At 51.1% G+C, this 20925-nt stretch overlaps 1 protein-coding gene and 1 long non-coding RNA gene across 2 annotated transcripts in view; one reads left to right on the top strand and one right to left on the bottom strand.

The window, feature by feature from the left end:
• LOC146493773 (uncharacterized) overlaps positions 1-20925 on the top strand; it is a 561837-nt gene that overhangs the window by 227874 nt on the left and 313038 nt on the right. The gene's annotated exons all lie outside the window — the stretch shown is intronic.
• LOC146493792 (uncharacterized) lies at positions 424-6012 on the bottom strand. Its single transcript, XR_014872013.1, has 3 exons — positions 2140-6012; positions 1119-1316; positions 424-1021 (listed from the first exon to the last, which is right to left on the bottom strand). It is a non-coding gene; the product is annotated as an uncharacterized LOC146493792 (long non-coding RNA).

Below are 20925 nucleotides of genomic sequence, written 5' to 3'. Positions count from 1 at the left end.
GCATGGAGCTACCTGCCAGAGAGAGCAGCAGGTAAGCGCATAGCCCCTCCTGATAGCCCTCAATGTCTACGTGTATTTAAAATTGAGAGGTGGGCAACGACGCCAGGGGTGAGGTTGTACACCCTGATGGTCTTCTGGATGCCATGTAGCGTGCCCACCCCCAAGATCCTATATGTATGTGTTATGAGAGTGTGAGTAATGTGAATGTCTAAGTTGTGAGATAAAATTGAGGCACAGGCGCAGGGGAGGCATCTGAAACAATACAGGTAAAAACCAGTTGATAAAAGTTTACATGGGTATAAATAGCTCTTACACTTTACCCCAGCCTTTAAAATGACCAGATCCCTGGGGCCTGTTTTCCAGGCCACTAAATTAAACCCAGTCAATTACCAAGTGCACAGATCAAAAACCTACGAGGCCCACTAATAGTCCAAAAGTCTAAATCTTTAATAGAAAAGACAGGCAGAACTCAAACAAACAATAATCCAAACGAGGAGCATATATACACACTGGAAAGTAACTAATTATCAGTTATTACATCAGACTGATTAAATAAAGTAAAACTAATAAGGGAAGACGAACACAAGGGAAATAAAAATGACAACAGTGTAAACATACCAAAACTCACAAAATAAAACAGGAAATTGACTACAAACCGAGGAGTGTGACACAAATACATTCGTATTAAAACATATGTGATCATTTTCTTCCTTTGTAGCATTTTTAAGATATGTGTTAGAACAGTTATTATGCTGTGTGGATTAGGAACCAAACATCTTTGGCAAATAGTTAACTTAATACAAACTTAAAACAGTGAACAATTTTCAAGATTCTGATTTACAGATGATATGGACAGCAAACAAAAGTCACGAAAGGTTTCATTATTTAAGAGATCCAGTTTTTCACACAGGAAAGAAATGAAAGAATCCAGTGCAGCAGGACCAAAGGTGTGTGTCAGCAAACTGAAGGTTGAGGAATCAGTCAGTTCCTGTTTAAGGTTGTGTTGGATTTTGCGAAGAGTCTGTTATTAGAAAGTAAGTGTATTAACAATATTACACAAATAACCCAAATGACAAATAATACCAAAAAAGATACAACTTTCATATTATTCTACTTACTTACTTTGTCATATCAGCACTTGAATGGTCGATGCCTTTACAGACCATGTCTCTTGTGACATCGCAAGCCAATCTTCCGGCAAACCCGAGGGCTAGCTCCCCAGCCTCCTCTTCACTCAGGACACTAAACACCGTTGGTTTAGTTTTGGCCTTCTTAGGCCTGTCAAGAATCATTGCAGGCAGTTTAGCTTTACGGCCCTAAAAAAGAAAAAGTGCAAACACCAAAAGAGACACACACACACACAAAGTTAAATGCTTTTGTTTACATGGTGTAACTGTGTATATGTTGCAGCAAATGCACAATTTCCAGATTCCACATTGTCACTTCAGTGATACGAGTAACCCGGATTTCTTTCAGGTGACATCAAAATCAAAATGTAAACCTACCCCAATTAAAGCTTTGAAAACATGAACTGACATGTTCTCTGCTTGGATTCTGCGCTTGATCTCGTCTTCTGTTATTGTGTAGGTTTTCTTTTTTGAGCTTGGTACAGATAAGCGACCATGCACTCTATAAACTGTACTACTTCCTTCTGAATCACTTTGAAATTCTGCATCTGCATCAATCCTGTCAGCATCATCATCATCAGCATTATCTGTACTCAATAATAATGGATTGAATTTATATAGCGCTTTTCAAGCTACGCTTCCACTGCTGTAGATATATTCATAGCACTCTGTAGATCTGTTTACCTCACACCGATACATCTGTATATATGTAGTACATCTGTATATTTGCTCTTATTGTACTTACTGATAAGATGCAAACTGTATTTTGTTACCCTGTATTTAGACATGTGTAATGACAGTAAAGTTGAATTCTAAATGCTATCCTAAACATTTAAACAAAAGCAGCTACAGAAGTTTTTAGAAGTGATTTTTAGAAGGTCAGTAAAGAGAGCATGGAGACAGATGGAGGATGCCAAATCCACTGAATCTACACGCTTCCTGTTTCCACCCCATCCTTCCAGTGCTCTACTATACTCCCTGCTCTCTCTACCACAACTGTCTTTGAACTTGCCTGGGCCAGGTCTGAGTCCAGCTTTGCAACTCCAGCCAGGTCACATGACACAGGGGTTTGCTCTGATGTCAACAGGCAGGTCAGTGGAGCCCTCTGGTGATGGATTTATGCCAGTGAACAGACAGCAGGCTTAACTAGCAGGACAAAGTAGCATGTAGTACTTGAAGGAGTCATCACAGCCAATCAGTTCTCAGGAAAATGGAACATCACATAGATTTTCTCTTCTTTGATTTTCATCAATGTATTTCCTTTGAAATTTAAAAAATTTTTTTTTTTTTTAAATATTTCCTTCTGTCAATATTTCTGCCTGATTAGAAGCTCATAGGCAGTTCCTGTCACTCTACAATAAAATAATGTAAAGGCTGCCCTCTCTGCCTCCCACTAGCTGACCTAACTGACACAAGTAAACTGTGTTAAGATACCCTACATGGACTAAGGTTCTTGGCCACATACATATAGATTTGTGTGGCTGTAGAAATCATGCCATGAAGCTCCCAGCGCACATTTTTGATGCTTCTGTCTGTGGCAGAGGTGGTTTGGAGCTCGGCAGAGCCTTGGTGGCTTTTACTGACTATACACCCCTATCCATTTATTATGAACTAGCAGCACAACTGTTTGTGGTTTTTTTCTATATTACACTTGCATGATTTAGATTTATACTTATGTGGCAGCTATTCACTGGCCTGACAAAGTTATTTTAAATGATATCATGTCATGAATAACACAAGTTATTTTCCATGAAATCTAAAAGTGGTGAAATTTTCAAAAAATGAATGAGACGTGCATGTAATTTGACATATTTTGTTGTTTTGTGTGTTTGTCTGTATGAAATTTTGACGTGTATCTGAAAAACACAATTTTGAAAACACTGGAAAGACCTCAAGACATTTTTTCTTTTGCTTACTATGTAAACAAAAATTCCCACCAATGCTTTTCAGTGTGAAATTTAGTGTGTAGAGAAAATACCTGTGCCAGGTTGTCTCCATCTAGTGGTGAATAACGCATTACCACTACATCAGGTGAGTTTTTCTCTGTGCACAGTGACACAAAACTCATTTAACAACATAAACTATTTAAAAAATGATGTAGGCAGATCAAGGCAATGTTACAGATTCAGTAAGAACAGAAGTTTATTGCAATCCTTCAAATATGCAAGGCGTCACACTAACACAGCTGCTTGTCCAGCATAGCTCTGTTATTATCAATTTGATTCGAAACGTGTCCAGTTTATTGTCTTAAACTGGCATTAAAGCTTCAATGAACTAAAGTGGTCCCTCTGAGTCAGCACCCAGAAAGCTCGTCTCTTTTAAAAATGTGGCCATAAATACGAGCGCTGCTAGGATCTTAAAACACTGGGGCTAAATCCAGACCTGAAATCTTTGGAGGTTTCACTCAGTAACAGCACCTTTTTAATATTATTGACTATATTTTATAGTCACATTTATATAAAATGTCAAACATTATACGTTAGCTAAAGGTTGAAGTCACAGAGCTATACTGAACAACAATGCAATTTGAGTTTTTCTTGTTTGTACTATATATTTGATTTATTGTAAGCAGTGGGAGTAAAACCTAAAGAAAAAAATAGTAAAAATATGAATGAATCTCTGCTCTTACAGCTTGTGCTTTTATTGTGCCGTGATGTCTCCTTTGAAACTGTCCTCTTGCTCGTCTTTTGGATGCTCACCTCTTCTTCACCTTTCCTGTTCCTTTCACTAAACTGCTGCACTCTTGTTCTCTGCTCTCGCCTCCTGTTCTGGTTACAATTAGAATGCAGTCAGCATGTGCCAAATAAACTTGCTCCAAATCGATCATGTTTGATATGATGATGAAGTTTTTAACATCTTATTTATCAACTTATTTGATGCACTGTATCAATCAATTATTAAACAAATATCAGACTGTAGAAAAGCCAATAATAATGCACTGAGCAAGTTCATGCCATAAGAGCTAAATGGCCATAAAAGAAAATCCTGAATGCCTAATACAGGACAGGCCAACATTGAATGCAGCCACAGATCGACATCAGTCAGCTTTCTGCACTTTCCACCTGATCACATCTGTCCTCAAAGTCATGTCATTTCCTCTGTGGTTCATTTATGTTTACTTTTACATTTGCAGTGACAATAAATTTAGTGACATAGTGCACACATTATTTCCTATGGACTGCTGGGTTATCTTGGTTTATTTAAGTTAGTATTTTTAAAGGTGCAGTCAGTCATTTTTTTAGGTTATTTGATAGACAAAAAGGATCTTGTACTCATAAACAAACATAGAATAGTGGATAAAAATGACACATTGTGAAATGTGTCATTGGTCACTGCTTAATTTCCTCATTATTTAAGCATTACTCATCCTTAGTATGTCATTTATAAATACAGATATACGTTCTTAGAAAGAACCACTTCTGAACCTGATCTCCTTACTCCAAGGAGCTTTTGTGAGATATCATTGTGCCAGAGGAGGAGGGCATCCAATACTTCTTTCATTTCACCTGAGTTCGCCTGTGGGAAAGCACAGCGCCGAATACCCTGACTATTTCTTTGAATTCAGGAGTACAAGTGAACTAATCTTGAGTGATTACTGAATTATCTGAATAAAGCTAACCAGAGAAATTCTAAACTCTTAAACATCCCAGAGATATCTGAATTTATGTCTGCACCTTCACACTCCAGATATGAAGGATCATACCTGTTTTACCTCCGGTGTTGTGCCAAAAAGTGATCGTCTGACAAAAACTGATTTCCAATGTCTTTACTTAAATTGGTAAATAGACTTTAGTGAACATGATTTACAAAAGGGTATATATCAAGTTTAATAACAACCCATTTTTTCAAGTATATTTATAACTCTGTGTTATTGTAACTATATTAAAACCAACCCAGTCCTTTTGGGACACTTAAAATATGTTTAGAGAACTATTATTATATTTGTTGCAATTTCTGCTGTCCTCTTGGCCAGATTACTCTTTAAAAAAGTAATTTTAATGTCAAATGAATAAATACGAAGTAAAAATCACTGCCAAAAAGTGATTGCAGCTTCTACCTTGTGACAGGAATGTTGTTTGTGGCACAAGATGACTCAATATCACTCATGAGGGATACATATGACATGTTTCACATATTATAGACCAAAAAGTTGTCTATAGCAGTTTAACCCTCCTGTTATGTTGCGGGTCAGATTGAGCCAGAACAGAAGAGATGTCACATGTCATCTGCATCACTACAGAAAACGAAAAAAATCTAAATTATAAAAGAAAATTGTAAAATAATCAATGCCAGTGTTTCTGACACTTTTGGATGAGTAAATTTGCCCCGGGTCAAATTAACCCAGAAGCATAATTGGTGTTCCTGGAAACCAACATAACAGGAGGGTTAAATATGATCAACTGGTTTTTGACAAATACCAAAAATTAGTTTATGGCAGATATGACTTTTTGACACAACACCAGCTAACTGACAAGACCTAGTTAAAAGCTAATATTACAGTTGAATATTATTGCACCTAACCTTAGGCTCCAGTATTCTAAAACTCGCACTTCCCCTCTGATAAACCATATGATTATGTAACAAATATGTCAGCTTACCAAAGAACAGAGGACAATTTATTCAGGGTGTGACAGCACTTTACCACCTGTGTCCAACATATAATACAAATTTCTGGACTGGAGCACGTACATCGTTAAAAACTCCAGGACTTCATCACAGCCTCTCTCACATCCGCTTTACATGTGTAGTTTACAGGAAACTTAAATAACACTGGCTGAATATGTTTGTAGCAGGATAACATTAGGGTCCCTTATATGAATGGGATTTAAACAGGGAGAAAGAAGAAAAATATTGGCATCAGTTACCAACACTTCACTCAATTGAGACTCACTTGTGTTTAACACTGGAATATGTGAACATATTACTTATTGAGTCCTTTCTCAGTCCATGGGTTGTGAAACCGCAACATCCTCCATCCGTAGTAAGAGAAAGCGTCTGTGGCAATGACCAAAATGTCTCCATACAGCCTTTGTGAATAAGAAAATATTTTTTAAAAAAAAAACTTTTTAAAATGTATAGAGCTAAATATAAAAAGTGTCTGTGAGTCCTTCAGTCCAAATACTCGAGGTCGAGAAGAATATTTTAAAACACACCCCTTTAGCTTACATCTTGAAAGTAGTGCAAGCCATATGGGTTTATATTCCAAACAGTGACACACGAACTTGATCACCGAAATCCGCTTAACATGGCTGCTAATTTTCAAGCTTACTAGCTTATTCACGATTAGCACACTAATAATCATCATTAACCACACATCATAACATAACCAAACGATAACATATAGAAAGAAACAATGTACGTATAAAACACAAATTCTTACCTAGCAGGAGAATAAATAATCAGTATTTTAAGGCTACTGCATGTACAGATGTCACTGCTGGCTCACATGAGCTACCTCTGAGAACCCCACAGTTTACTCCCCAGCTGACTGTCGCGAAAGAGTCGTAAATCACCGGCATTATAAAACTTTAAATTATTCCAGGGCATGTTAAAAACAAAACTCCAAACAGATGGACTGGATATTAAACGGTATCAAACCACTAGATTAACACAGGGTTACAATTACATTCTACCATCGTCATATCGAGAGTTTATTCATTAATCATCAGAGTTCAACAATGTGACATCCAGTTGAAAACAACTTCAGTAACGCCAGCCAAAACAGGCTAACAGTGAATAACAGCACAAAAACAGCCGTGCTTATCGACAGCTCGACATGTCACATGTCACATTTTAACTGTCCGTTTTACAGCCTTTTGGAGTATGTCTCTACCAGCTTTGCACATCTAGAGACTGAAATATTTGCCCATTCTTCATTGTAAAACAGCTCAAGCTCAGACAGATTGGACAGAAAGCGTGTCTGAACAGCAATGTTCAACTCTTGCCACAGATGCTCATTGGGATTTAGGTCTGAACTTTTACTGACCCTTCTAACACATGGATATTCTTTGATCTAAAGCATTCCATTGAAGCTCCAACTGTATATTTAGGGTCATTGTCTTCCTGGAAGGTACATCTACATCCCAAGCTCAAGTCCTTTGCAGCCTCCAACAGGTTTTCTTCCAGAATTCCCATCTATTTAGCTCCATCCATCTTCCCATCATCTCTGACCAGTTTCTCTGTCCCTGTAGAAGGAAAACATCCCCACAGCATGATGTTGCCACCACCATGTTTCACAATGGGGATGATACGTTCAGGGTGATGAGCAGTGTTATTTTTCCGCCACATGTAGCGCTTTTCATATAGGCCAAAAAGTTTAACTTTGGTCTCGTCTGATCAGAGTACCTTCTTCCACATGTGTGCTGTGTCTCCTACATGGTTCCTGGCAAACTGCAGATGGAACTTTTTATGACTTTCGATCAACATTGGCTTTCTTCTTGCCACTCTTCCATGTAAGCCAGATTTGTGGAGTACACAACTTACAGTTGTCCTGTAGACAGATTCTCCCACCTGAGCTGTGGAATTCTGCAGCTCCTCCAGAGTGACCATGTGCCTCTTGGAAGCTTCTCTGACCAGTGCTCTTCTTGCTCAGTCTGTCAGTTTAGGTGGACGGTCATATCTTGGTAGGTTTGCAGTTGTAGGAAACCTTTTCTATTTTTGGATGATGGATTGAACAGTGCTCCTTGAGATGTTCAAAGCTCAGGATATTTTTTTATAACCTATCCCTGCTTTAAACTTATCTACAACGTTATCACTGACCTGCCTGGTGAGTTCCTTGGTTTTCATGAAGCTGTTTGTTCATTAATGTTCTTTAACAAACTACTGAGGCTGTCACAGAGCAGTTGTATTTATAATGAGACTAAATTACACACAGGTAAACTTAATTTGGTTGCCTTCTAAAGGCAATTGATATCACTGGATTTTGTTTAGGGGTATCAGAGTACAGGGAACTGAATGCTAATCAACATGACACTTTTCAGATTTTATTTGCTTGATATTCTGAAAACCATGTATCATTTTGTCTGTGAAGGTTCTCAGTCATCCAGGTCATCGTAGTCAAAGGAGCTTGCAAAGAAAAGCGTCTGGACTTCTTTAAGTTACTTGAAGACGTTTCACCTCTCATCCGAGAAGCTTCTTCAGTTCTAAGGTCAAATGGTGGGGAGTCCCAGATTTCCCAGACTTGGCTCAGGTGATTAGAGGATCATCAGGGGGTCCTTTTGTCCCTCTGTGGGGGGATACTCCCACTAGGTTTAAATCTGGGACTCCCCACCATTTGACCTTAGAACTGAAGAAGCTTCTCGGATGAGAGGTGAAACGTCTTCAAGTAACTTAAAGAAGTCCAGACGCTTTTCTTTGTAAGCTCCTTTGACATGTATCATTTTCATACCACTTTACAGTTATATGGTAACTTGTGTTGGTCTGTCACAGAAGATCTAAGAAAAATTCCATTTACGTTTGTTGTTGTAAAGTGACAAAATGTGTGAAAGTTTTTCAAGGTACTGTAGGTCTACATTCTTCTTCCTCTCCTATGGTAGAGCAGCCTGGGCAGAGTAAGATCCAGCTTTTAAATGCTGCCATCTGTTAGCACAAATGACTGTAGAAAACATTGGTTATTGCAAAAGCACTTTTTTTTGGGGGGGGGGGGGGGGCAGAGATTGGAACTTTACTGATAAATGTGACAACCTATATATGTGATGTCATTACGGGATAATGACATCACATATATTTAGAATCTTACCGCCAGTTTGATCCTTTGATCCTTAAATCCATAAATAGGGGTGAAAAGTGACAACTTTTAGTCCATTAATTGCAGCAATTATGCTTGCAGAATTGAAACATTTGCCAGAGAGGTATTTTGAAACAACTGGATCCTTTTCGGAGTAACTGTTTACAGATTCCAACATGTCTCAGAGAAAACAACCCTACAGATTTCTAAGGTAAGTTTTCTTTCTTTTTTCTGTTGTTCATAAACAGAAAGAAGACACACACAGACTCAACGTCTACATGGCTGCCTTCTCCTGTAACCCGGCATGTTTCTAGGGTTTGTTTACTTCTTTTTTATGTTGTTCTTTCAGTGTTTGTCTTGAGATAAGGTTTGAAGTGTCTGTGGTGCAGCTGGTCTGGTCTGTCTCGAGACAGTGCAAGCTGCACCCACGTGTAACAGGTGGAGACTCACCAGGACATTCAGAACTCACAAGTTTTGTCTTTCTAAACTCTTCTGTAGAGGGTTTCTCTGAGAAGCAAGGGGAAGGTAGTGAGGCCTGGGGGAGGTCCACCGATATAAAGCGTGGCCAGGAGGTCTGGTCCAGGGTTTTTCTGCTTTCTTTTGTGGTGATCGTGGCTCAAGAGTTGGACGTTCGTCTTGTAATCAGAAGATTGCCGGTTCGAGCCCCAGCTCGGACAGTCCCGGTTGCTGTGTCCTTGGGCAAGACACTTCACCCGTTGCATACTGGTGGTGGTCAGAGGGCCCGGTGGCGCCAGTGTTAGGCAGCCTCCCTACTGTCAGTGCGCCCCAGGATGGCTGTGGCTACAATGTAGCTTGTCCTCACCAGTGTGTGAATGGGTGGATGACTGAATGTGTAAAGCACTTTGGGGTCCTTAGGGACTAGTAAAGTGCAATTTACCGTATTTTTAACATTCTTTTCCACGCCTGGGGGCGGTGCCACCCCATCATGACGGCTGGCAAGGCTTTCAGCGCCTGTGTGTGTGTATGTGTCTGTATGACTGTGCTTTTTTCTTCTTTCTTTCACACGCCTGGTGGGCGGTGCCACCCGATCACAAGGGTTGGCAAGGCTTTCGGAGCCTGGGGAGCGGACACCCGCACAAAGGGTGGCCAGGCGACCCGGACCGGGTTTTTTCTTCTTTCTTTCACACGCCTGGTGGGCGGTGCCACCCGATCACAAGGGCTGGCAAGGCTTTCGGAGCCTGGGGAGCGGACACCCGCACAAAGGGTGGCCAGGCGGCCCGATCCGGGTTTTTTCCTCTTTCTTTCACACGCCTGGTGGGCGGTGCCACCCGATCACAAGGGCTGGCAAGGCTTTCGGAGCCTGGGGAGCGGACACCTGCACAAAGGGTGGCCAGGCGGCCCGGTCCGGGTTGTTTCTTCTTTTCTTCTTTCTTTCACACGCCGGGTGGGCGGTGCCACCCGATCACAAGGGTTGGCAAGGCTTTCGGAGCCTGGGGAGCGGACACCCGCACAAAGGGTGGCCAGGCGGCCCGGTCCGGGTTTTTTCTTCTTTCTTTCACACGCCTGGTGGGCGGTGCCACCCGATCACAAGGGCTGGCAAGGCTTTCGGAGCCTAGGGAGCGGACACCCGCACAAAGGGTGGCCAGGCGTCCCGGTCCGGGTTTTTTCTTCTTTCTTTCACATGCCTGGTGGGCGGTGCCACCCGATCACAGGGCTGGCAAGACTTTCGGAGCCTGAGGAGCGGACACGCGAATAAAGAGTGGCCAGGCGGCCCGGTCCGGGTTTTTTCTTCTTTCTTTCACATGCCTGGTGGGCGGTGCCACCCAATCACAAGGGTTGGCAAGGCTTTCGGAGCCTAGGGAGCGGACACCCGCACAAAGGGTGGCCAGGCGGCCCGGTCCGGGTTTTTTCTTCTTTCTTTCACATGCCTGGTGGGCGGTGCCACCCGATCACAAGGGCTGGCAAGGCTTTCGGAGCCTAGGGAGCGGACACCTGCACAAAGGGTGGCCAGGCGGCCCGGTCTGGGTTTTTTCTTCTTTCTTTCACATGCCTGGTGGGCGGTGCCACCCGATCACAAGGGCTGGCAAGGCTTTCGGAGCCTGGGGAGCGGACACCCGCACAAAGGGTGGCCAGGCGGCCCGGTCCGGGTTTTTTCCTCTTTCTTTCACACGCCTGATGGGCGGTGCCACCCGATCACAAGGGCTGGCAAGGCTTTCGGAGCCTGGGGAGCGGACACCCGCACAAAGGGTGGCCAGGCGGCCCGGTCCGGGTTTTTTCTTCTTTTCTTCGTTCTTTCACACGCCGGGTGGGCGGTGCCACCCGATCACAAGGGTTGGCAAGGCTTTCGGAGCCTGGGGAGCGGACACCCGCACAAAGGGTGGCCAGGCGGCCCGGTCCGGGTTTTTTCTTCTTTCTTTCACACGCCTGGTGGGCGGTGCCACCCGATCACAAGGGCTGGCAAGGCTTTCGGAGCCTAGGGAGCGGACACCCGCACAAAGGGTGGCCAGGCGTCCCGGGCCGGGTTTTTTCTTCTTTCTTTCACAAGCCTGGTGGGCGGTGCCACCCGATCACAAGGGCTGGCAAGGCTTACGGAGCCTGGGGAGCGGACACCCGCACAAAGGGTGGCCAGGCGGCCCGGTCCGGGTTTTTTCTTCTTTCTTTCACATGCCTGGTGGGTGGTGCCACCCGATCACAAGGGCTGGCAAGGCTTTCGGATCCTGAGGAGTGGACACCCACATAAAGGGTGGCCAGGCGGCCCGGTCCGGGTTTTTTCTTCTTTTCTTCTTTCTTTCACACGCCTGGTGGGCGGTGCCACCCGATCAAAAGGGTTGGCAAGGCTTTCGGAGCCTAGGGAGCGGACACCCGCACAAAGGGTGGCCAGGCGGCCGGGTCCGGGTTTTTTCTTCTTTCTTTCACATGCCTGGTGGGCGGTGCCACCCGATCACAAGGGCTGGCAAGGCTTTCGGAGCCTGGGAGCGGACACCCGCACAAAGGGTGGCCAGGCGGCCTGGTCCGGGTTTTTTCTTCTTTCTTTCACATGCCTGGTGGGCGGTGCCACCCGATCACAAGGGCTGGCAAGGCTTTCGGAGCCTGAGGAGCGGACACCCGCATAAAGGGTGGCCAGGCATCCCGGTCCGGGTTTTTTCTTCTTTTCTTCTTTCTTTCACACGCCTGGTGGGCGGTGCCACCCGATCACAAGGGTTGGCAAGGCTTTCAGAGCTTGGGGAGCGCACACCCGCACAAAGGGTGGCCAGGCGGCCCGGTCCGGGTTTTTTCTTCTTTCTTTCACATGCCTGGTGGGTGGTGCCACCCGATCACAAGGGCTGGCAAGGCTTTCGGAGCCTAGGAAGCGGACACCCGCACAAAGGGTGGCCAGGCGGCGCGGTCTGGGTTTTTTCTTCTTTCTTTCACATGCCTGGTGGGCGGTACCACCCGATCACAAGGGCTGGCAAGGCTTTCGGAGCCTGGGGAGCGGACACCCGCACAAAGGGTGGCCAGGCGGCCCGGTCTGGGTTTTTTCCTCTTTCTTTCACACGCCTGATGGGCGGTGCCACCCGATCACAAGGGCTGGCAAGGCTTTCGGAGCCTGGGGAGCGGACACCCGCACAAAGGGTGGCCAGGCGGCCCGGTCCGGGTTTTTTCTTCTTTCCTTCAAATCCCTGGTGGGCGGTGCCACCCGATCACAAGGAATGGCAAGGCTTTCGGAGCCTGAGGAGCGGACACCCGCATAAAGCGTAGCCAGGCGTCCCGGTCCGGGTTTTTTCTTCTTTTCTTCTTTCTTTCACACGCCTGGTGGGTGGTGCCACCCGATCACAAGGGTTGGCAAGGCTTTCAGAGCCTGGGGAGCAGACACCCGCACAAAGGGTGGCCAGGCGACCCGGACCGGGTTTTTTCTTCTTTCTTTCACATACCTGGTGGGCTGTGCCACCCGATCACAAGGGCTGGCAAGGCTTTGGGAGCCTGGGGAGCGGACACCCGCACAAAGGGTGGCCAGGCGTCCCGGTCCGGGTTTTTTCTTCTTTTCTTCTTTCTTTCACACGCCTGGTGGGTGGTGCCACCCGATCACAAGGGTTGGCAAGGCTTTCAGAGCCTGGGGAGCGGACACCCGCACAAAGGGTGGCCAGGCGACCCGGACCGGGTTTTTTCTTCTTTCTTTCACATGCCTGGTGGCTGGTGCCATCCGATCACAAGGGCTGGCAAGCATTTGGGAGCCTGGGGAGCGGACACCCGCTCAAAGGGTGGCCAGGCGGCCCGGTCCGGGTTTTTTCTTCTTTCTTTCACATGCCTGGCGGGCGGTGCCACCCGATCACAAGGGCTGGCAAGGCTTTCAGAGCCTAGGCAGCGGACACCCGCACAAAGGGTGGCCAGGCGGCCCGGTCCGGGTTTTTTCTTCTTTCTTTCACACGCCTGGCGGGCGGTGCCACCCGATCACAAGGGCTGGCAAGGCTTTCAGAGCCTAGGGAGTGGACACCCGCACAAAGGGTGGCCAGGCGGCCCGGTCCGGGTTTTTTCTTCTTTTCTTCTTTCTTTCACACGCCGGGTGGGTGGTGCCACCCGATCACAAGGGCTGGCAAGGCTTTCGGAGCCTAGGAAGCGGACACCTGCACAAAGGGTGGCTAGGCGGTCCGGTCCGAGTTTTTTCTTCTTTCTTTCACATGCCTGGTGGGCGGTGCCACCCAATCACAAGGGTTGGCAAGGCTTTCGGAGCCTTGGGAGCGGACACCCGCACAAAGGGTGGCCAGGCGGCCCGGTCCGGGTTTTTTCTTCTTTCTTTCACATGCCTGGTGGGTGGTGCCAACCGATCACAAGGGCTGGCAAGGCTTTCGGAGCCTAGGAAGCGGACACCTGCACAAAGGGTGGCCAGGCGGCCCGGTCTGGGTTTTTTCTTCTTTCTTTCACATACCTGGTGGGCGGTACCACCCGATCACAAGGGCTGGCAAGGCTTTCGGAGCCTGGGGAGCGGACACCCGCACAAAGGGTGGCCAGGCGGCCCGGTCCGGGTTTTTTCTTCTTTCTTTCACACGCCTGATGGGCGGTGCCACCCGATCACAAGGGCTGGCAAGGCTTTCGGAGCCTGGGGAGCGGACACCCGCACAAAGGGTGGCCAGGCGGCCCGGTCCGGGTTTTTTCTTCTTTTCTTCTTTCTTTCACACGCCGGGTGGGTGGTGCCACCCAATCACAAGGGTTAGCAAGGCTTTCGGAGCCTGGGGAGCGGACACCCGCACAAAGGGTGGCCAGGCGGCCCGGTCCGGGTTTTTTCTTCTTTCTTTCACACGCCTGGTGGGCGGTGCCACCCGATCACAAGGGCTGGCAAGGCTTTCGGAGCCTAGGGAGCGGACACCCGCACAAAGGGTGGCCAGGCGTCCCGGTCCGGGTTTTTTCTTCTTTTCTTCTTTCTTTCACACGCCTGGTGGGCGGTGCCACCCGATCAAAAGGGTTGGCAAGGCTTTCGGAGCCTAGGGAGCGGACACCCGCACAAAGGGTGGCCAGGCGGCCGGGTCCGGGTTTTTTCTTCTTTCTTTCACATGCCTGGTGGGCGGTGCCACCCGATCACAAGGGCTGGCAAGGCTTTCGAAGCCTAGGGAGCGGACACCCGCACAAAGGGTGGCCAGGCGGCCTGGTCCGGGTTTTTTCTTCTTTCTTTCACATGCCTGGTGGGCGGTGCCACCGATCACAAGGGCTGGCAAGGCTTTCGGAGCCTGAGGAGCGGACACCCGCATAAAGGGTGGCCAGGCATCCCGGTCCGGGTTTTTTCTTCTTTTCTTCTGTCTTTCACACGCCTGGTGGGCGGTGCCACCCGATCACAAGGGTTGGCAAGGCTTTCAGAGCTTGGGGAGCGGACACCCGCACAAAGGGTGGCCAGGCGGCCCGGTCCTGGGTTTTTTTCTTCTTTCTTTCACACGCCTGGTGGGCGGTGCGACCCGATCACAAGGGCTGGCAAGGCTTTTGGAGCCTGGGAAGCGGACACCCGCACAAAGGGTGGCCAGGCGGCCCGGTCCGGGTTTTTTCCTTCCTTTCACGCGCCTGGTGGGCGGTGCCACCCGATCACAAGGGCTGGCAAGGCTTTCGGAGCCTGAGGAGCGGACACCCGCATAAAGGGTGGCCAGGCGGCCTGGTCCGGGTTTTTCTTCTTGTCTTCTTTCTTTCACACGCCTGGTGGGCAGTGCCACCCGATCAAAAGGGTTGGCAAGGCTTTCGGAGCCTAGGGAGCGGACACCCGCACAAAGGGTGGCCAGGCGGCCCGGTCCGGGTTTTTTCCTCTTTCTTTCACACACCTGGTGGGCGGTGCCACCCGATCACAAGGGCTGGCAAGGCTTTCGGAGCCTGGGGAGCGGACACCCGCACAAAGGGTGGCCAGGCGGCCCGGTCCGGGTTTTTTCCTCTTTCTTTCACACGCCTGATGGGCGGTGCCACCCGATCACAAGGGCTGGCAAGGCTTTCGGAGCCTGGGGAGCGGACACCCGCACAAAGGGTGGCCAGGCGGCCCGGTCCGGGTTTTTTCTTCTTTCTTTCACACGCCTGGTGGGCGGTGCCACCCGATCACAAGAGCTGGCAAGGCTTTCGGAGCCTAGGGAGCGGACACCCGCACAAAGGGTGGCCAGGCGTCCCGGTCCGGGTTTTTTCTTCTTTCTTTCACAAGCCTGGTGGGCGGTGCCACCCGATCACAAGGGCTGGCAAGGCTTACGGAGCCTGGGGAGCGGACACCCGCACAAAGGGTGGCCAGGCGGCCCGGTCCGGGTTTTTTCTTCTTTCTTTCACATGCCTGGTGGGCGGTGCCACCCGATCACAAGGGCTGGCAAGGCTTTCGGAGCCTGAGGGAGCGGACACCCCACATAAGGGTGGCCAGGCGGCCCGGTCCGGGATTTTTCTTCTTTTCTTCTTCTTTCACACGCATGGTGGGTGGTGCCACCCGATCACAAGGGCTTGGCAAGGCTTTCGGAGCCTAGGGAGCGGACACCCGCACAAAGGGTGGCCAGGCGGCCGGGTCCGGGTTTTTTCTTCTTTCTTTCACATGCCTGGTGGGCGGTGCCACCCGATCACAAGGGCTGGCAAGGCTTTCGGAGCCTAGGGAGCGGACACCCGCACAAAGGGTGGCCAGGCGGCCTGGTCCGGGTTTTTTCTTCTTTCTTTCACATGCCTGGTGGGCGGTGCCACCCGATCACAAGGGCTGGCAAGGCTTTCGGAGCCTGAGGAGCGGACACCCGCATAAAGGGTGGCCAGGCATCCCGGTCCGGGTTTTTTCTTCTTTTCTTCTTTCTTTCACGCGCCTGGTGGGCGGTGCCACCCGATCACAAGGGCTGGCAAGGCTTTCGGAGCCTGAGGAGCGGACACCCGCATAAAGGGTGGCCAGGCGGCCTGGTCCGGGTTTTTTCTTCTTGTCTTCTTTCTTTCACACGCCTGGTGGGCAGTGCCACCCGATCAAAAGGGTTTGCAAGGCTTTCGGAGCCTAGGGAGCGGACACCCGCACAAAGGGTGGCCAGGCGGCCCGGTCCGGGTTTTTTCCTCTTTCTTTCACACACCTGGTGGGCGGTGCCACCCGATCACATGGGCTGGCAAGGCTTTCGGAGCCTGAGGAGCGGACACCCGCACAAAGGGTGGCCAGGCGGCCCGGTCTGGGTTTTTTCTTCTTTCTTTCACACGCCTGGTGGGTGGTGCCACCCGATCACAAGGGCTGGCAAGGCTTTCGGAGCCTAGGGAGCGGACACCCGCACAAAGGGTGGCCAGGCGGCCCGGTCCGGGTTTTTTCCTCTTTCTTTCACACGCCTGGTGGGCGGTGCCACCCGATCACAAGGGCTGGCAAGGCTTTCGGAGCCTGAGGAGCGGACACCCGCATAAAGGGTGGCCAGGCGTCCTGGTCCGGGTTTTTTTCTTCTTGTCTTCTTTCTTTCACACGCCTGGTGGGCAGTGCCACCCGATCAAAAGGGTTGGCAAGGCTTTCGGAGCCTAGGGAGCGGACACCCGCACAAAGGGTGGCCAGGCGGCCCGGTCCGGGTTTTTTCCTCTTTCTTTCACACGCCTGGTGGGCGGTGCCACCCGATCACAAGGGCTGGCAAGGCTTTCGGAGCCTGGGGAGCGGACACCCGCACAAAGGGTGGCCAGGCTGCCCGGTCTGGGTTTTTTCTTCTTTCTTTCACACGCCTGGTGGGCGGTGCCACCCGATCACAAGGGCTGGCAAGGCTTTCGGAGCCTAGGGAGCGGACACCCGCACAAAGGGTGGCCAGGCGTCCCGGTCCGGGTTTTTTCTTCTTTCTTTCACACGCCTGGTGGGCGGTGCCACCCGATCACAAGGGCTGGCAAGGCTTTCGGAGCCTGGGGAGCGGACACCCGCACAAAGGGTGGCCAGGCGGCCCGGTCCGGGTTTTTTCTTCTTTCCTTCAAATGCCTGGTGGGCGGTGCCACCCGATCACAAGGGCTGGCAAGGCTTTCGGAGCCTTAGGAGCGGACACCCGCATAAAGGGTAGCCAGGCGTCCCGGTCCGGGTTTTTTCTTCTTTTCTTCTTTCTTTCACACGCCTGTTGGGTGGTGCCACCCGATCACAAGGGTTGGCAAGGCTTTGAGAGCCTGGGGAGCGGACACCCGCACAAAAGGTGGCCAGGCGGCCTGGTCCGGGTTTTTTCTTCTTTCTTTCACATGCCTGGTGGGCGGTGCCACCCGATCACAAGGGCTGGCAAGGCTTTCGGAGCCTGAGGAGCGGACACCCGCATAAAGGGTGGCCAGGCGGCCTGGTCCTGGTTTTTTCTTCTTGTCTTCTTTCTTTCACACGCCTGGTGGGCAGTGCCACATGATCAAAAGGGTTGGCAAGGCTTTCGGAGCCTAGGGAGCGGACACCCGCACAAAGGGTGGCCAGGCGTCCCGGTCCGGGTTTTTTCTTCTTTCTTTCACACGCCTGGTGGGTGGTGCCACCCGATCACAAGGACTGGCAAGGCTTTCAGAGCCTAGGGAGCGGACACCCGCACAAAGGGTGGCCAGGCGGCCCGGTCCGGGTTTTTTCCTCTTTCTTTCACACGCCTGGTGGGCGGTGCCACCCGATCACAAGGGCTGGCAAGGCTTTCGGAGCCTGAGGAGCGGACACCCGTATAAAGGCTGGCCAGGCGGCCTGGTCCGGGTTTTTTCTTCTTGTCTTCTTTCTTTCACACGCCTGGTGGGCAGTGCCACCCGATCAAAAGGGTTGGCAAGGCTTTCGGAGCCTAGGGAGCGGACACCCGCACAAAGGGTGGCCAGGCGGCCCGGTCCGGGTTTTTTCCTTCTTTCTTTCACACGCCTGGTGGGCGGTGCCACACGATCACAAGGGCTGGCATAGGCTTTCGGAGCCTAGGGAGCGGACACCCGCACAAAGGGTGGCCAGGCGGCCCGGTCCGGGTTTTTTCTTCTTTCTTTCACACGCCTGGTGGGTGGTGCCACCCGATCACAAGGGCTGGCAAGGCTTTCGGAGCCTAGGGAGCGGACACCCGCACAAAGGGTGGCCAGGCGGCCCGGTCCGGGTTTTTTTCTTCTTTCTTTCACACGCCTGGTGGGCGGTGCCACCCGATCAAAAGGGCTGGCAAGGCTTTCGGTGCCTAGGGAGCGGACACCCGCACAAAGGGTGGCCAGGCGGCCCGGTCCGGGTTTTTTCTTCTTTCCTTCAAATCCCTGGTGGGCGGTGCCACCCGATCACAAGGAATGGCAAGGCTTTCGGAGCCTGAGGAGCGGACACCCGCATAAAGGGTAGCCAGGCGTCCCGGTCCGGGTTTTTTCTTCTTTCTTCTTTCTTTCACACGCCTGGTGGGCAGTGCCACCCGATCAAAAGGGCTGGCAAGGCTTTCGGAGCCTAGGGAGCGGACACCCGCACAAAGGGTGGCCAGGCGGCCCGGTCCGGGTTTTTTCCTCTTTCTTTCACACCCCTGGTGGGCGGTGCCACCCGATCACAAGGGCTGGCAAGGCTTTCGGAGCCTAGGGAGCGGACACCCGCACAAAGGGTGGCCAGGCGGCCCGGTCCGGGTTTTTTCTTCTTTCTTTCACACGCCTGGTGGGCGGTGCCACCCGATCACAAGGGCTGGCAAGGCTTTCGGAGCCTAGGGAGCGGACACCCGCACAAAGGGTGGCCAGGCGGCCCGGTCCGGGTTTTTTTCTTCTTTCTTCACACGCCTGGTGGGCGGTGCCACCCGATCACAAGGGCTGGCAAGGCTTTCGGAGCCTAGGGAGCGGACACCCGCACAAAGGGTGGCCAGGCGGCCCGGTCCGGGTTTTTTCTTCTTTCTTTCACACGCCTGGTGGGCGGTGCCACCCGATCACAAGGGCTGGCAAGGCTTTCGGAGCCTGAGGAGCGGACACCCGCATAAAGGGTGGCCAGGCGGCCCGGTCCGGGTTTTTTCTTCTTTTCTTCTTTCTTTCACACGCCTGGTGGGCGGTGCCACCCGATCACAAGGGCTGGCAAGGCTTTCGGAGCCTAGGGAGCGGACACCCGCACAAAGGGTGGCCAGGCGGCCCGGTCCGGGTTTTTTTCTTCTTTCTTTCACACGCCTGGTGGGCGGTTTGCCACACGATCACAAGGGCTGGCAAGGCTTTCGAGCCTAGGGAGCGGACAACCCGCACAAAGGGTGGCCAGGCGGCCCGGTCCGGGTTTTTTCTTCTTTCTTTCACACGCCTGGTGGGTGGTGCCACCCGATCACAAGGCATGGCAAGGCTTTCGGAGCGTAGGGAGCGGACACCCGCACAAAGGGTGGCCAGGCGGCCCGGTCCTGGGTTTTTTCTTCCTTTCTTTCAAACGCCTGGTGGGCGGTTGCCACCCTGATCACAAGGGCTTGGCAAGGCTTTCGGTGCCTAGGGAGCGGACACCCGCACAAAGGGTGGCCAGGCGGCCCGGTCCGGGTTTTTTCTTCTTTTCTCTTCACTACCCTGGTGGGCTGTGCCACCCGATCACAAGGGAATGGCAAGGCTTTCGGAGCCTTGAGGGAGCGGACACCCGCACTAAAGGGTAGGCCAGGCGTCCCGGTCCGGGTTTTTTCTTCTTTCTTCTTTCTTTCACACGCCTGGTGGGTGGTGCCACCCGATCACAAGGGTTGGCAAGGCTTTCAGAGCCTGGGGAGCGGACACCCGCACAAAGGGTGGCCAGCGATCCCGGTACCGGGTTTTGTCTTCTTTCTCTTTCACACGACTGGTGGGCGGTGCCACCGATCACAAGGGCTTGGCAAGGCTTTTCAGAGCCTGGGGAGCGGACACCCGCACAAAGGGTGGCCAGCGGCCCGGTCCAGGGTTTTTTTCTTCTTTCTTTCACACGCCTTGTGGGCTGTGCCACTCCGATCAAAAGGGCTGGCAAGGCTTTCGAGCCTGGGGAGCGGACACCCGCACAAAGGGGGGCCAGGCGGCCCGGTCCGGGTTTTTTCTCTTCTTTCACAGCGCCTGGTGGGCGGTGCCACCGATCACAAGGGCTGGCAAGGCTTTCGGAGCCTGGGGAGCGGACATCCGCATCAAAGGGTGGCCAGGCGCCCGGTCCGGTTTTTTTTCTTTCTTTTTCTTCACACGCCTGGTGGGCGGTGCCACCCGATCACAAGGGCTGGCAAGGCTTTCGGAGCCTAGGGAGCGGACACCCGCACAAAGGGTGGCCAGGCGTCCCGGTCCGGGTTTTTTCTTCTTCTTTCACATGCCTGGTGGGCTTCCCCCTCCCGGTGCCACCCGATCACAAGGGCTTGGCAAGGCTTTCAGAGCCTAGGGAGCGGACACCCGCAACAAAGGGTGGCCAGGCGGCCCGGTCCGGGTTTTTTCTTCTCTTCTTTCACATGCCTGGTGGGCGGTGCCACCGATCACAAGGGCTGGCAAGGCTTTCGGAGCCTGAGGAGCGGGACACCCGCATAAAGGGTGGCCAGGCGGCCCCGGTCCGGGTTTTTCTTCTTTCTTCTTTCTTTCACACGCCTGGTGGGCGTGTTGCCACACGATCACAAGGGCTTGGCAAGGCTTTCAGAGCCTAGGGAGCGGACACCCGCACAAAGGGTGGCCAGGCGGCCCGGTCCGGGTTTTTTCTCTTCTTTCTTTCACACGCCTGGTGGGCGGTGCCACCCGATCACAAGGGCTGGCAAGGCTTTCGGAGCCTGAGGAGCGGACACCCGCACAAAAGGGTGGGCCAGGCGGCCCGGT

Source organism: Neolamprologus multifasciatus, chromosome 22 (assembly GCF_963576455.1).
Source record: "Neolamprologus multifasciatus chromosome 22, fNeoMul1.2, whole genome shotgun sequence".
Classification (NCBI taxonomy): domain Eukaryota; kingdom Metazoa; phylum Chordata; class Actinopteri; order Cichliformes; family Cichlidae; genus Neolamprologus; species Neolamprologus multifasciatus.
Note: the sequence above shows the minus strand (reverse complement) of the source record. Positions and strands in the feature narration are given on the sequence as shown.